Raw genomic sequence first — 16,798 nt, 5'->3', positions numbered from 1 at the left:
GCCCTCTTGCCTCTACCCTAAGTGCTGGGGTTACAGGCACATACCATCACATCCAGAGGAGAAAGCAGTAATGGCTTCTCCTCTGCCACCTTCTTTTCCTAAAAATATATATATTTATTTTTATTTTATGTGTATGGGTGGTTTGTCTACATGCACACTTGTGTGCCACACGCCTGCCTGGTGTCTGGGGAGGCCCGTGAATGCCCTGGAACTGGAGTTACAGACACTTGTAAGTTACCACATGGGGACTGAGAAACTAAGGTCCTCTGGAAGCATATCTTTTCACCACTGAGCCATTGCTCCAACCCCTTCTTTTTCTTTTTAATCAAGTAAATTTCCATGCAAGAAATAAAAACAAAATTCTATTTATCCTCCATTATTTCCTTTTCCCCCTGATGTTTGAGTAGGTACACAGTTACCTGCAAAAGGAATACATTTCTGTGCCTCCCTTGCAGCTAGGTATGAACTCATCTTCAGGCTAATGAGAGGAGAAAAGATGGTCAAAGATGTTAAAAAGAGAGGCTGGGGTCGGGAAGGGAGCCACCCTCTCAGAGCCAAAGGGAAGGGGGATCTGAAGGGGGGAAGCATTTGGGATGTAATTAATTAATTAATTAATTGAAAAAGAAAGAGAGGCTCACAGCTCTCTTTCTTCTCACCTTTCTGCTAGATAAATGCAGATGCAATAGCAGGAGCCCAGATACCAAGCTGGATCATGAGGTCAAAGTGCTTGTTGTAGACAGGAAAGACAAAGACGGGGTGGGGGTGGGGGTGTGTGTGTGTGCAGGAATCTGGGTCTCTGATCATTGTAGAGTCAGTCCTGTTCGAATGCTTACCTCTGAACATCACTGGATGGGAAAGTCTAATTTTGATGTTATTTTACATTTTCTGTCACTTGTACACAAACATGTTTCTAATGAATGATGTGGAAGGACCCAGCCCACTGTGGGCGGTGCCATCCCCTAGGCAGATGGTCTTGGGTGGTCTAAGAAAACAGACTGAACAAGCATGAGGAACAAGCCAGTCAGCAGCATCCCTCTATCATCATTTTGAATGAGTTGGTGGGGTTTTGTTGTTAATGTTGTTTGTTTAAGGTTTATTTTGATTTCTTGTGTATGCCTACAGGACTATATGCTCGCCCAATGGATACAGAGGCTGTAAGATCCTGGAATCTGTGAGCCACCGTGCAGGTGCTGGGAATCAAACCCTGATCCTCTAGAAGAGCAGCTGGTATTCCTAACTGCTAAGCCATCTCTTCAGCCCTGAATTTTCATTTTTTTAAAGATTTATTTTATTTTATATGAGCATAGTGTAGCTGTCTTGACCCCATTACAGATGGTTGTGAGCCACCATGTGGTTGCTGGGAATTGAACTCAGGACCTCTGGAAGAGCAGTCAGTGCTCTTAACCACTGAGCCATCTCTCCAGCCTGAATTTTCATTTTTAACTTTGATCATTTGGTGGACCTATGGTTGACTTCCTCTTCTGTCTCATTCTGTGTGCTTTCAGCAACGGGAGATAGCAACACCCAGTAAAGCTAGGTCATGTCTTAAATATTTTTGCTTGGACGCCACATGGCTGGGGCCCTCAAGATCAATGCACTGGGTCCTTACTTGGACTTCTCTGTCATTGGATACCAGGCACTGTCAGGCACTAGTTGGAGTAAAGAAAACAAACCGGTTGATTTTGTTTGTGGAACTGATGTTCCCAGCGGCTGACAGAATAACTTGATAAGAAGTATAACTCCAGGTCAACCTGGGCTACAAAACAAGACCTAGTCTCAACAACGAACAAAAGCAAAACAAACCCGAATTCTAGGAAATAGTTGGCGAGGGAGGAGGTAGAGGAGGAGGAGGAGGAGGAGGAGGAGGAGGAGGAGGAGGAGGAGGAGGAGGAGAAGGAACAGAAAAGCCCGCAGGGATGATGAGCAAGGTGCACTCCAGTGAGAGGTTGCTACACACCCATTTTAGTTCATTCTGTGTGGCTGCACACTCAAACGCATAGAGACATGCAGAAACAGACAGAGACAGACAGACAGACACACACACACACAGAGAGAGAGAGAGAACACATAATGGGCACTCCTTTTATCTAAAATTATAGAAATATAACTCCAGAGGCTGTGAGATGGCTCAGAAGAGCTGAAGGCCCTGGGGTGGGGCTCAATGATGTATAAACCCAGTGATATATCATCATCCACAAATTCCACATAAAGGTGGAAGGAAAACCTTGACTCTACAGAGTTATCTTCTGACCTCCTCTCATGGAGCCATGGCTCATGTGGCTGCACACACACACACACACACACACACACACACATGCACAGGCACACACATGTGCACACATGCACGCGCACACACACGCACACACGTGCACAGGTGCACGTCCCCCCAATACAGCAACCCTAAGTATTTATTTTAAATACAGAGCTAATCCACACTGACAGAAAAGAGATTGGGGTGGCTCAAACCAAGCACAAACTGGTGGAGGAAAAAATTCAAAGAAGTCTTTGGGATGAAGGTCCTGCTCTATATGAGGCGGCACAGCAGCAATGTTAAGTCGACAAACGCATTTGTCAAGAGGCATCAAATTGGGGATGGAGAGATGACTCAGCAATTAGGAGCATCTGCCCAGCACCTACAGGGTGACTCACACCCTCAGTAGTTCCGGTTCTAGGGTATCCAAGGCCTTCTTGTGACCTCTGTTGACACACAAGACATGGGTGGTATGCATACATGCATACAGGTAAAATATTCATACACACACACACACAAAATAAATAAATCTAAAGGCACAACAACAAACAAAATCCATCATCAAACTGGGCTGGGGCTGTAGCTCAACGTGGCCTTGCTTAGGATATGTGAGGCCTGAGATTGATGTTCCATCACTGACCACACCAAACCCACTGAACTGTACATAAACTGGGCATGATTGCCCACGCCTTTAGTCAAAGCACTCGGAGGCAGAGGCAGGAAATCTCTGTGAGTTTGATGCCAGTTTCTCTATAGAGTGAGTACCAGAACAGCTTGAGCTATGTAGGGAGACCCTGCTTCAAAACAAAACAAGAAACAAACAAATAAAAACACCTGTACAGCTGGGCAGTGGTGGCGCACGCGCCCCAGCACTTGGGAGGCAGAGGCAGGCGGATTTCTGAGTTCGAGGCCAGCCTGGTCTACAGAGTGAGTTCCAGGACAGCCAGGGCTACACAGAGAAACCCTGTCTCGAAAAACAAAAAACAAAACAAAACAAAAAAACCCACCTGTACACAAAGATGGTGCATGGTATTACGTGTAATTATGCCTCTGTGAACTTGACCTAAAGCATGCAGTGTGTGCATAATTCTAAATCTGATCCATTGCCTTCCGGCTTCTCTCTGTGTTGTCAGTTTAAATGTATGAATGTGTTCTCTACATGTATGGCTGTGTACCGGGTGTGTAAAGTACCTGCAGAGGCCAAAAGAGAGCATCACAGCCCTTGGAACTGGCTCTAAGACAGTAGTGAGCAGCCATGTGGGGGCTAGGAACTGAACTCAAGTCCCCTCTCTGCAAGAGCAGCCAGTGTTGGCAGTTAGCCTTCTCTCCAGCCCCTTCTCTGTATTTGCTTATAAGTGTTTTTTTTTAAACCAGTTCACTTGGGTTTTGTTTGTTTTTGTTTGTTTTTCTTTTACCCTCTTCTCCAAATGGCATTAGGTCAGTCCCTGCAGATGTCTAACTTCTGCTCTGCAGCTGATGTCCTGGCCCACCTCCCTCCATTTTCCAGGGATCTGAGTATGCTGTTTGTTTTTTAAATTAAGATTTATTTTATTTCTAACTATGCACATGAGCATGTAACTATAGTGTCTGAAGAGGGTGTGAGACACCCCCCCACCCCCCGATGGAATTTCAGGTAGCTCTGAACCACAGTAGGTGACATTTGGAACCAAGCTCTGGTCCTCTACTAGGGCCATCCACTGAGCCATCTCTGAGGTTCATCTCCACCAACCATCTCTCCAGCTACGAAGCATGACTTTTGTGTTGGTGGGGAAAAAAACCTTGGAAAGTCAAAAGAAGAATGCCGTGGTTGAACTTGAAATGTCCCCCATAGGCTCCCATATTTGAAATAATGGAGCTAATTTGGTAAGTCAAGGAATCATTAAATATCAGAGCCTCGATGGAGAAAGGGAGCCACTGAGGGCAGGACCTGAGGTTTCTTAAGCCTGGTTCATCTTCCTTCCATTCGGCTTGGTGACTGTAGATACAATGTGACCAGCTACCTCAGGGTCCTGATGATAGGACTTCCCTATGGTGTTAGACTGTATCTCTTCAAACTGTAAGCTACAGTACACCCATTCTCCCTTAAGTTGTTTCTTGTCAGGCACTTGGTCACAGTAATGAGAAAAGAAACCAAATAACTAATACAAAGGGAAGATGAAGGTGACTCAGCAGGTAAAGGTGCTTGTCACTAAGCCTGATGACCTGAAACCAATCCCCTGGGACCGGCATGGTGGAAGTTAAGACCCGACCCCTGTGTGTTGTCCTCTGACCATACACACATAAACACATATGCACCTATACGTAAGTAACAATGTTAAAAGTAAAACCAAAGGGCAAGAAGAGGGAGGAGCCAGGGTGGGGGTGGTGGGAAACTTGCCTCTGAAAGAACACATCCATACACTCGGGGCGGCTCCCTAAGAGACAGCTGGTTGAACCTGACACTGGCAAACCATCCAGGGTCTGTTTTGCTTTGATTCTTTGTAGTGCTGAGAATAAAGCTCAGAGCTAGCTAAATAAGCTTTACTGCCAAGCTACACCCCTGGACTCTGTTGCCCAGGCTAGTCCCCACACTCCTAAGCCCAAACTATCTTTCCACCTTAGCTTCTTCAGTGTCTCTGAGCCACAGGCTCTGTCCCTTTGCTGCCACAGGTCCAGTTTATATCCCGCCCCAGTTGAGCTTACAGAGACTTTCATCATTGTCCAGCTAGACACTATCCTTGAAGTCACAGAACAACTAACAGGCACGATAGTGTACACCCTTAATCCTAGCACTTGGGAGACAGAGGCACATGGATCTGTGTGAGTTCCAGCCTAGCCTGATTTACACAGTGTTCAGATTAGCCTGGTCTACATATAGAGTTCCAGACCAACCAAACCTACATAGTGAGACTCTTGTCTTGAAAGAAAGAAAGAAACAAACAAACAAAAGAAGAATATCATCTTTAACCACTGCCTCAATAGGTAGATGCTATCTCCTTGTGGCAGGTAGGGAAACTGAGGCACAAGGCAGTTAAATGAGGTGCCTCCCCAGTGAGTGGCAGAGCCACTGTTGATGCTGTAAGCCAGCCAGCCTCTCCAAGGGAGTGAAGCTCCCAGGCTGCAGTGTCAGCAAGCCATGTGCTTAAAACCATACGGTCAGGACCGGAGAGATGGCTCTGCCTTCAAGAGCGCTAGCTGCTTCTGCAGAGGACCTGAGTCTGGTTCTCGGGATTCATGGCTTCATGGCAGCTCTCAACTATCTCTCACTACAGCTCTAAGGGATCTGACACTTTCTTTGGGATCCAAAGACACTGTATGCATGTGGTGCACATACATACATACATACATACATACATACACACACACACCCATACAAAAAAATAAATCTTTCAAAAAACAAAACTCCAACAAAACAATCCATCTATACATTCCCCAACGTGGAATAAAGAAGGTGATGTCAGGCCCTGCTGCTTCCCATGTGCCTCCTAGCCTCCCTGCTTCCCAACCTCCCTGCCCCTCTGCACCCCATCTACCCAGGTTCCCACCTCTTAGCCTCCCTACCCTCAGCCTTCCAACCTCCCAGCCTCCCAGACCCCCAGCCTCCCAGCCCTTCAGCAATCCCAGACCCCAGCCTCCCAGCCCCCCAGCCTCCTAGCCCCCAAACCCCCAGATCCCCAGTCTCCCAGACCCCCACAGACCCCTAGCCTCCCAGACTCTCAGCCCCCCAGCCTCCCGGCCTCCTAGCCCCCAAACCCCCAGATCCCCAGTCTCCCAGACCCCCGCAGACCCCCAGCCTCCCAGACCCCCAGTCCCCTAGCCTCCCAGCCTCCCAGCTTCCCAGACCCTCAGCCTCCCAGCCCTCTAGTACCCCAGCCTCCCAACCCCCCAGCCCCCTATCCTTCCAGACCCCCAGCCTCCCAGTCCCCCAGTCTCCCTGGCTACCTGATTTCTCACATTCTCTCTCCCAGGCCTTCCCGCTCTGCCTCTCCTACTACCAAATGCTTGTAGGCTCGCACATGTGCGGGGCTTCCCTGCCCTTTTTGCTTCCCTCAATCATCCACATCTTCCAAGAGCCAAGCCCTCACCCGCCCACGCCAGCAGCCCTCACAGACAGCCCTGGAGGACATGACTGTCCCTGGCCCAGGCCCTGAGAAGTGATGTGCCAAAGGCCACGCCTCCGTGGGTCTGTCTCCCTGGGGCTGTAACCACAGAGACCAGCCAGGAGTAGCAGCCACTTATCACAGGGAGTGGGTCATTAGGAGGTCGCTTTTTCTTCCTTCTTTCGGTTTGTTTTTGAGATAGGATCTTCTGGTGCCTTGTGGCACTGGCTGACCTCTCTTTTACAGGGTTTCTCCTGCTTTGCCTGCCAAGTGTCGCAATGGCGGGCAAACACCCCACCTGCAAGCCCTAGCAACAAGGACATCTCTCTTGACCAACCAGAAGAAACTTAAGGCTTGAGAGTCATTTGAATTCCATTCAAAAATCATGAAGAGTCAGGTGTGGTGACACTTGCCTGTCATTCGGCTCTTGGGTTATCCTGGGCTATATGCCAAGTTCAATGCCAGCCTGTGCTACTCAAGACTCTGTCACTAGATAGATATACATACATATATACATACATACATACATACATACATACATACATACATACATACGCATGGAGTTTTACTCTCAAACTTTTCTTTCTCTTAAATATTCTATAATCAATAAAAAATTAGTTTTGTTGGTGGGCTGGTAGTGGCATACGTTTGATCCCAGTACTCAGGTAAGCAGATCTCTGTGAGTTCGAGGCCAGCGTGGTCTACAGAATGAGTTCTAGAACAGCTAGGGTTGCCCAGAAAAACCCTGTCTCAGGAAAAAAAAAAAAAAAAAAAAAAAGGTCGGGACAGAAATCTGTCTTAAATAAAAACGAATCATACTTTCTCATTCCAGTAAATCTGAATAAATGTACTCATTTATTCATTATGGGGCAACTGGAGGGGCTTTGAGCTCCCGCTGTCTGCAGGCGCTCCTGCTGTGGAGGAGGGGCTAATGGACAGGCCATCCTACTGGACCACCGGCTCCGATCAGTGGGGGTGGGTAATGGATGCGAGCTCTGTAGCTCTGTTTCCTGTCATTGCTTTTGTGACACTGGGGATGGAACAGGAGATTTGGGGAATGCTGGCCAGCTGCTCTACCTCTGTCACCAGCCCTTGGCTTTTTTTTTTTTTTTTTTTTTTAATGTATATTTGTATGTGGTGCGCATGCGTGAGTGCCTGTGCGTGTTCAGATGCCTGTGGAGGGCTAGAGGTTGATGATCTGTGTCTTCCTCAGTTGCTCTTCACCTTGTGTGATGAGGCAAAGTCTCCTGCAGATCCCAGAGCATCCAGTCAGCTGCCTTAGCCAGCAAGTTTCCTCTGGACATCATCCCTGTCTCTGACACCCCAGGTCTAGGATTACAGCTGTGCCTCTCTCACAGGCCTAGAGTTTACAAGGGCGTTGACTCCCTCCCACCCTCCTCACTTTACCCACTGAGCCACACACACCCCCAGCAACACCCACTATTGTTTCAGTTCAGGTTTTTTGTTTTAAGGCAGGGTCTTTGTGTGATACAGTCTGGCCCGGGACACTCAGCTTTCCTGCCTCAACTGGGGTTATACAGAAGCATGATGACATGTCCCACTGAGTGTGACTCTGAGGACCCACTAGGTCTCAGCCTTGTATCTGCCGCCATCACCATCCCGCCAGCCCCAGGCACACACTCTGGGCACAGCATCCCCAGCTGAACAAGACTGAATCAACTCCAAACTTCCTCCCTGTTTGGCACTTCAGATCTGGTAGGTTGTGTCACAGACGTGACCCCTCTCCCTGGGTGGCCACGGGTTAATGCCATAATAGCCTGAAGGAGTCTGAAAGAGCACCCACGTGAAACAGTGGGCATCATGTTTCATAACCAGAACCCGGTCCTCTCTAAGCCTCCCCTCAAGCTTGAGGCCTCTCCAGCAAGAGTCCAGATCCGGTGTAATCCCAGCACACAGGATTAGTAGTGGAGGCAGGAGGATGAGGAGTTTTAGGGGAGCCAGCAGGCTAGCTCAGCAGGAAAAGGAGGTTGCTGGCCAGCATGCTGGTCTGAGTTTAGTCTCCAAGGTGGAAGGAGAGAACCTTTACCCACAGGTTGTCCTTTGACCTACACTTACACATGGTGGCATGTGGTGACACACATGTACCCACCCACACACACACAAACATGAGTGTAATGAAGGTTTTTCATCTGTTTTAGGAACATAACCCGAATGCCAGGCCACGGCACCTGAACTGTGACAACCGGTAAACCTCAGGCTTGGAGAGAGCAGGTGACAGTCCCTGAGAATGGCTCCAAACAGATATGTTTGTTGAATCAAAGATCAAACACAAGTTGTCCCTCCAATGTAAGAAAGTCAAAAAAAAAAAAAAAAAGCAGAGACAGAGATGCCCCACAGAGCCGCACCCCAGCCCCACCCAGTTCCACAAGCCTCTCATCTCCAAGAGCATGTCATGGTACCTGCTTGCTGTACACACCCACACAAAACTAATTTTTTTTTAAAAGGTTGTAACTTCAGGCAACTCAGCCTCGCATGCCCAGGCCTCCGCCTCAATTGAAGCAGAGAAAAGTTGCCTTTCAACAGCGGAAGCTACACATCTGTAATTCCAGCCCTCAGCCGGGTAGAGGTAAGAGGGTCAGAGGTCAAGGTTATCCTGCCTACATAGTTAATTTGAGGCCAGGCTGAGCTACTCAAAGCCCGGTCTCCCAGCAACAAAGACAACACATAGGCACAGAATGGGGTAGGACTGTGAAGAAATCTAACCAAAGATGCTGGAGAGATGGCGGGACTCAGCGCACTGGCTGCTCTTCCGAAAGAATCCAGGTTCAGTTCCCAGCACAAACATGGTGGTTCACAGCCACCTCACCACTCAAGTTCAAGGGGATTCAACACCCTCTCCTCGCCTTCTCAGGCACCAGACATGGGTGTGGTAGGCACCTATACACTCAGGCGAAGCATAACAGAAACAAAAGCATAATGAGGAAAAAAAGAGAGAGAGAGAGAGAGAGAGAGAGAGAGAGAGAGAGAGAGAGAGAGAGAGAGAGAGAAACCAGCATCAGTGTGCTGGTCCCGAAAACCGCAGTGCCTTGGAGACTTCTGTGTACTGAAGGGACAGAGTCTTTACACAGCTACTCACCTGCCCTTCCCCTCTCTGTGGCCCCATTCCTGCCAGCCACTCAAGCAGGGTGCCCCAAGGTGAACCCCCAGCCCTGGATGCTTCTTCTGCATCACCCCAGATGCCAGGAGGAAGAACAGCAGGAATGAAACAGGATGGATAGGAACCCAGAGGCAGCCAGGGGCAAGCAGGGCTTTGTGTTGACAGGTTCCTAAGTTCCCTTCAGGACACAGGTGAGAGCCTTGGGGGAAGGGGGCATAAAGGTGGGGGAGGCTGGGCCATGGATCAGCAGGAGGTGTGTGAAGAGTGAAACCCCATATACATGTGTGTCCATGTGCTCATGTATGTATGCATTTGATGGGGGGGGGGGCGGGTATACTGCACGCTCATGCTCGTATTGGGTTGTAGATGTAAACATGTCGGTGTCTCTGCTTGTGTCTGTGTGTCTGTAAGTATGAAGGTGACACCCACCAACTGGTACACTTGGGAGCCACGGGAAACATTTCTTGTAAACTGGTTGGTGTGCTGGGCACGTGGGAGTGGGCTTGGGTGAGGTTGTGGGAGCCATATTTGGTTTTGCTGTTGTTGTTGCTGTTTGAGACAGTCTCGTGGTGTAGCCTGACTCTTGTCTCCAGAGGGCCGGGATTAAAGGTGTACCCCACGAGGCCTGACCTAGACACCGTGCATTTTGTTGTTGTGTTTATGCTTTTTTTGGTGTGTGTGTGTAGGACAGAGATGGACATCAAGTGACAATCATTCCCCACCTTTATTTTTTGAGACAGAGTCTCTCACCAAACCTGAAGCAAACCAACTCAACAAGGCTGGCCAGGCAATGACCTTCGGGGTTCCCCCTGATGCTGCTGTTTCCCCAGTATTGGCCTAGTATTGGTATTACAGACACACAGTACCACCATGCCTGGCTTTTGAATTGGGTTCTAGGGATCCTACTCACTGAGAGCCCAGCACTTGTTTTTGGTCCAGGAGGGACAGGGTTTCAAGTAGCTCAGGCTGGCCTCAACCTCACTAGATAGCCAAGGTCAACCTGGGAGAGCCTGCTTCCCAGTGCCTGGAATTACAGGTGTGTGTCACCACTCCCAGCTCCTGTGTTTGTTGAGGGATAGTCTTCCTGGGTGTGAGTGACTAAGCACAACACCTCTTGGACTGTCTTCTTGGGGGGGGGGGAGAGGTTTCCCAAAGCGATCAGCTTTCCCAAAGTGCTTCCAGGCTGACTCTCAGACCTGGTTGTCCAGCTACTAGCTGCTCGGTGGGAAGGTGCGAAATCCCAGCATTCCAGGCGGCAGACATGACTCAGGCAAAAGAGCTGGGGCAGGGAAAAGGAACTCTGACAGGAGCTGAGGTCTTCTAAAGACTGCTTCCCTCTTGTTCGCGGGAGACCACTGCCCCAAGAGAGGAAGCCATTGAAAGCCCTAGAACCGGAAGTGAGGGCTCCTGACTCCCGGTCAGTGCTCTCTCTTCCTTTCCAGGGGCTTGCAGGAGACAAAGCTCAGAGGAGAAGCCTTGAGTGTCCAAGGGAGTCTCCCTCCCCTGCCTCCCTTGCCAGCAGCTCACTGTTTATTCCTAAGCCGCCTCTCCCAGCCCTCTTCTCACCTGGGAATGCCAACTCTGATGTCACAGCCAGTAGAATGTATCTCAGTCATCCTCTGGTCCCCAGCAGCTGGCAGCTTCAGACAGGTGTTTTAGAGAGAGGGCAGGGAGCACCCAGGAACCTCTGCACCCTCCGGGTCCTCTCTAGTAAGCTCAACTCTCTCCTCTGCAGGCCGGACAAAAGGATGGGGTTGGCCCAGAATCTTAACGACCTTGAAAAGGAAGACAGAAATCAGCTAACCACAAAGCCCCCGCTTCTGCCTGTCCCTGGCTGGATGGCCTTGAGAGTGTCCTTTCTCAAAGTCTTGGCCTTGCTAGCGGCCCCCCTCCACCGCCACCCCTGCTAAGCTTTGTGAGGGGTTCTGGGAGGGGGAGGGGCTGCTGTCTCACTAGGGACAGACCAGTAGCAAAAGAGCCTTGCTGACCCTCTTCCTCACTCCGCCCTCTTCACTCAAGGCCACTTGTTCTGGTTTCAAAGGTGACTCCCACCTCCTGTATTCAAGTTAAGTCCTCAGTGGAGGTCTTCCTACCTGTTGCTGTCAACAGGCTGGAGATAGCTAAACTGGTAATGTAAACATTGCCTAGCATGCGTGAGCGTCTGGGTTCTATCCCCAGCACCTTATAAGCTGAGCATGGCGGTGCATGCCTGTAATCCTAGCACTGAGGTGGATGGAGACAGCAAGATCAGAAGTTCAAGGCCAGCCTCAAAAGTTCATTTTGGCCGGGGCACACGTCATATCACTGAGGAGGCAGAGAAAACAGTCTAAAAATTTTATGACGACCACCCCTACTAATCTTGCTCTCCACTCTCCTCTCCAGTAATAGCAGCTAAATTTATTTTTTTAAGGATTTATTTGTTTATTTTTGTTTTTTGTTGTTGTTGTTTTGTTTTATTGTTGTTGTTGTTTTTGTTTTGTTTTGTTTTTTGTTTTCCGAGACAGGGTTTCTCTGTGTAGCCCTGGCTGTCCTGGAACTCACTCTGTAGACCAGGCTGGCCCCGAACTCAGAAATCTGCCTGCCTCTGCCTCCCAAGTGCTGGGATCAAAGGTGTGCACCACCACTGCAAGGATTTATTTTTAAGAAGAAAAAACAGCCTTTAATCCCAGCACTTGGGGGGCAGAGGCAGGTGGGTCTCTGTGAGTTCAAGGTCAGCCTGGCTTACAGATGGAGTTCCAAGACAGCCATGGCTGTTACATAGAGAGATCCTATCTTGAAAAAATTTAATTAATTTAATAATAATATTGTAAACAAATAACAAAAATTAATTTTTGGTCTTTTTAATTTGTTTTGTTTTGAGACAGGATTTCTCTGTGTAGCATCCCTGGCTGTGTCCTGGATTTTATTTGTAGACCAGGCTTACCTCTACATCACAAAGATCAGCCTGCCTCCGACTCCTGAGTGCTAGGATTAAAGGCATGTGTCACCATGCCCAGGCAAAAATGATTTTTTTAATCTGTGTGTTTGCATGCATATGTCTGTCATGTACGTGGTTATCCACAAAGGACAGGAAAGCCCGGGCTCTCTGGAGTTGGGCTTACAGGCCTGTGGTACTGGAAGCTACGCTCAGGCCTATGGGAAGGTAACACAGACTCTGAACTCCTGAGCCATCCCTTCTGTCCTCTTTTATTTTGGATGTGTTCTGCACACGTGTGAGTGTGAACCCACGTGAGTGTACATGAGTGTACAGATTGTATCAGATGTCTCTGCCTATCGATTTTACACTTTCCTTTTTGAGACAGGATCTCTCTTTCTGAACATGATCATCTTGGGTTGGGCTAGGCTGGCTAGCCATCGATCTCCTGGGATCCACCCGATATTGGGCTCACACAGATCCTGGCTTTTACCTGGGCTGTGGGGATTTGAACTGGGTCCTCTTGCTTTCAGAATAAGCACACAAACCTGCTAAGCATGTCCTCAGTCTCAGCTATAATTTATTTATTGGGGGGAGGAGTCTGAGTTTGTGGTGTGTGTTGTATTTGGGTGCATGAGTGTGTGTGAGTATATGTATGTGTGGTATGTGTGAGTGTGTGTCATGTGTTTGAGTGTGTACATGAGTGTATATGGTGTGTGGTCTGTGTGTGTATGGTGTGTGTAAGTGTATGTTTGTGTGCTGTGTGTATGAGTGTATACTATGTGAGTGTGTGTGTGTGGCATGTGTGAGTGTCTTGTATTTGTATGTACATGAGTGTGTGTGGTATGTGGTGTGAGAGTGTGCGGTCTGTGTATGTGGTGTGTGTTGTGGGTATGAGTGTGTGCATGGGTGTAAATGTTTGTGAGTCCTGTGTGTGTATGAGAGTCCTGTGTGTGGTCTGTGTGTGTATGGTGTGTGTGGTATGTGAGTGTGCATGTGTGTGTGTGTTTTTGAGTATATGTGTATATGAGTGTCGAGTGTTTATGAGTATGTTTGTGTGTGTCTGTGTGTGTGTGCGCGTGCGCATGAATATATATGTGTCTCTGAGTCTTGTGGTGTGTGTGTGTGTGTGGTCTGTATATATAGTGTATGTGGTATGTAAGTGTGTATAAATGTATATACGTGTGCTGTGTGTGCATGGATGTGTATGTGTGTGTGTGTCCTGTGTGTATGAATCATAGGTGTGTGTGTGAGTCCTGTGTAGTGTGTGTGTGGTCTGTGTATATGTTGTGTGAGTGTATATAAGAATATGTATGTGTGCTGTGTGTGCATGAGTGTGTATGTGTGTATGTGTCCTGTGTAGTGTGAGTCCTGTGTGTGTAAGTTCTGTATGTGTGTGTGAGAGAGAATCCTGTGTGTGTGAATCGTGTGTGTGTGTGTGTGTGTGTGTGTGTCTGTGTGCACGTGTGCTTTTGTGTGTCCATGCATCAATACACAGATTTGGGGAGAAGGTTTGGAATCAGTTCTCCCATGCCACCATTTGGGTTCCAGAGACTGACTTGAGCCACCAAGCTAGGTAGCATGTACCTTTATACACTGAGCCACCTCACCAGCACCAGCAAAATGTAATTTTAAAACCTTTCTGTAAAAGGCTGGGTGTGGTGGCTCACACCTTTGATCTTATCACTCAAGAGTCAGGGGCAGGCAAATCACTATAATTTCAAGGCTAGTCTGGTCTACATAGCCGATTCCAGGCCTGCCAGGGCTAGTGAGACCCTATATCAAAATAAACAAACAAACAAAAACAACAAAGAAAACATAAAAGTAGCCTCTGTGAAAACTCCCAGAAGTCCCTGACAATACCCAAGGTAGTCCCTTGGGCATCCAGTCCCTAACGCTGAGAACCCTGACTCTATACACTACATCATCCACTTTGCTCCCCAAATTTGTGAGACACAGAGACCCGGAATGAGGTGGAACTTCCCCATTCGTGCAGCCCCACGCCTGCCCGCCACTCTGGTCCTGAGAATTAACTGCAAAGCAGAATGCACCGGTTTCCTCTTCCTAAGAGGGGGTTTCCCAACCGGCCTCCTCAGGCTGGGGGGGTTTAGGGAGTGACGCCCAGTGAAAGTCAAAGAGAAAAGTGCCTTTCTCAAATCCCTGCTAAAAATAACCCCTCGCCAAGTCACCTCCACCCCTCAGCAGTGAAGGACAGAGTGGTGTTTTGCTTGAGACCTGGGGGCGCAGAAAGGGGTGGAGGGCCTGCTGAGGCTCGGTGACCCTGGCAGGGCCAGGCGCCCCCAGTTGCAGCTGGTCCTCTCAAGGGTTCCTGGGAGGAGCCCGAGTGTCCGTGTGCCAGTGTGCTGTGGTGACTGGGCCTCCCAGCAGCAAGGGCAGGAAGCAGGAGATGTCAGGGCACCGGTGGGGAGGGATCTCTGTCCTACTAACTGCAGCTGGAAGGGGCCAGAGTCAGGTATTCCACGAGGTCCCCACCTCTTCCCCGAAGCACTCGGACCCTGCAGCCCAAGCCAGGCTCCAGGTGTCGGGGAGCTATACCCCTGCCCCTCGAAGGCTCTTGGCGCACACCAGCAAAGGGGTGTTTGCCTCACAATCCAGGTCCCTGTCTGGCTTCTGCTCTGCCCAAAGAGATGGGCAGGTCCTCAAGAGCGGGTGTGGTCGAGTAGGCAAGGAATTTCCCTGGAAACGGGAAGTACAAGATGTGTCAGTGTGGGATCCCAACTGAAGAGACTGAGGCGGGGGGGGGGGGAAATGGGGAGGGGAGGGGGAAAGAGGAGAGTGACGGGGAGGGGAGGGGGAGGGGGAAAGATGGCGAGCTGGGGAAGTGGAGGGAAGAGAGGGGATAGGAGAGGAGAGGAATAGAAGGGAAGGAAGAAATGGAGGAGGGGGAAGAGGAAGAGGGAAGAGGGGGAAAAAAGAAGGGAGGGAAATGAGGTAGGAAAAGGAGAGGTGGGAGGGGAGGCTTTAATCCGATTCTGTCTCTTGTTTCTTGGGTTTTCAGGTCCTTGGGACTGGTCTGCCTTTAATGACCTCCACACCCCAATGTGACAAAGATTAGATCGTCCCAGCTCTCCTGTGTGAAATGATCTCTCCTAAACCCCACCCCACCCCCACCCTGGGGCAAGCGCTGGATGACCCTTATTCCCCTAACTTCAGATGAGGAAGCAGGCCTAGGACTATGACAGGTGAGACAGAGCCTGGGGGTGTCTGGGACTGTGTATTCAGGGGACACAGAGACAAAGTTTCAGAGGCTAGACCTTCAGGACAGCTAAGTGTTGCTTCTCATACTTGGTAGGAAAAAAAATAAGTGACTTTATAGTCACAAGCTATGACTGATGGATGGATTTTGAGATGGGGTTTCACTGTGTACCCCTAACTGTCCGGATCCTCACCAGGCTAACCTTGTGCTCACAGAGATCTATTTGCTTCTGCCTACTGAGGGATAGGATTAAGGTGTGGTGTCACCACACCCAACCTCCAGTTGTGAGTCTTAGCCAGAGCTCTTCAGCCACACTGAGCCTCGATTTCCATCTCTTCAAAATGGGTCCCCCTAATCTTTTGATCATGTCCTGAAGAGTGATATGCTTCACTTCTATTTCTTGCTAGGAAATACCAATCTCCTTCATGCCTTGGGGGAAAGCACTTTGGAGGAAGGGGCTGCTTCTCTTTTGGGGGAGAGCTGGGGACATCCTCCAGATGTTCCCTGGAACTGCTGGTTTCCACTGCTGGGCCGTCACACCCTGACTCTCAGCAACCTCCCTGCTCATTTCTCCTGTGCACTTCTGATCCTACATTATCTGCTAATTTGTTTCATTTGCCTACTTGTTTATGGCCCTAACCACCCAGGATGTAAGTTTCTTGAGAGCTGAGCCAGCCCGGGCCAGCACTGGGAGTTTGCTAAGCATCGGATGGATGGATGGCCTCTGAGCTCTTTCGAACGAATGAACAGCCAGGCTTACAAAGGACATTAGATTTAAGTGACTGATTCTCTCACAGGCCTCCCTGAGCCAAAGGGCAGTAAATGTTCCTTAATAGAGGCCTGCAGAACACTCTGGGCCTGGCCCTCACCCAGCCCTGAAGCTCCCTGGGTACAGGGAGCCGGGAGGCTGTCTAAGCTTCCGGCTGCTCCAGGATAAAGGTCAGCCCTTTGCTGGAACACAAGGTACTGCACCGTCTGGGCCTGCCTGCCTCTGGCCTCATCCCCCTGGCCTCCTCAACCTGCACTCTGTGTCCAGCCAGACCAAACAGTGCCTGCTGCCTGCCGGAGAGCACAGGACTACCTCACGCCCTGTGTCCCTTGTACCTGGAACAGCTTGCACTGTGCTGTTCCGTGCCTAGCCAGCTCTCTGCAGACCTGAAGAAGATTAACTTTCTCCAAAGAGCCCTGCCAGAACCTTCTGCTCTGGCCACACCCAGGT

At 49.4% G+C, this 16,798-nt stretch overlaps 1 protein-coding gene across 2 annotated transcripts in view; it reads right to left on the bottom strand.

Annotated features, from left to right (window-relative positions):
- Positions 1 to 16,798, bottom strand: part of Fkbp5 (FKBP prolyl isomerase 5) — a 115,139-nt gene that overhangs the window by 93,565 nt on the left and 4,776 nt on the right. For both annotated transcript variants that reach the window (XM_076917250.1, XM_076917251.1), the window contains exon 2: positions 11,015 to 11,223. The gene's annotated coding sequence lies outside the window, so the exon portion shown is untranslated. The remainder of the gene's footprint in view (positions 1 to 11,014; positions 11,224 to 16,798) is intronic.

Source organism: Arvicanthis niloticus, chromosome 20, assembly GCF_011762505.2.
Source record: "Arvicanthis niloticus isolate mArvNil1 chromosome 20, mArvNil1.pat.X, whole genome shotgun sequence".
In the NCBI taxonomy this organism is placed as follows: Eukaryota; Metazoa; Chordata; class Mammalia; order Rodentia; family Muridae; genus Arvicanthis; species Arvicanthis niloticus.
The sequence above is the reverse complement of the archived record's forward strand: the minus strand, read 5'-3'. Positions and strand labels throughout refer to the sequence as shown.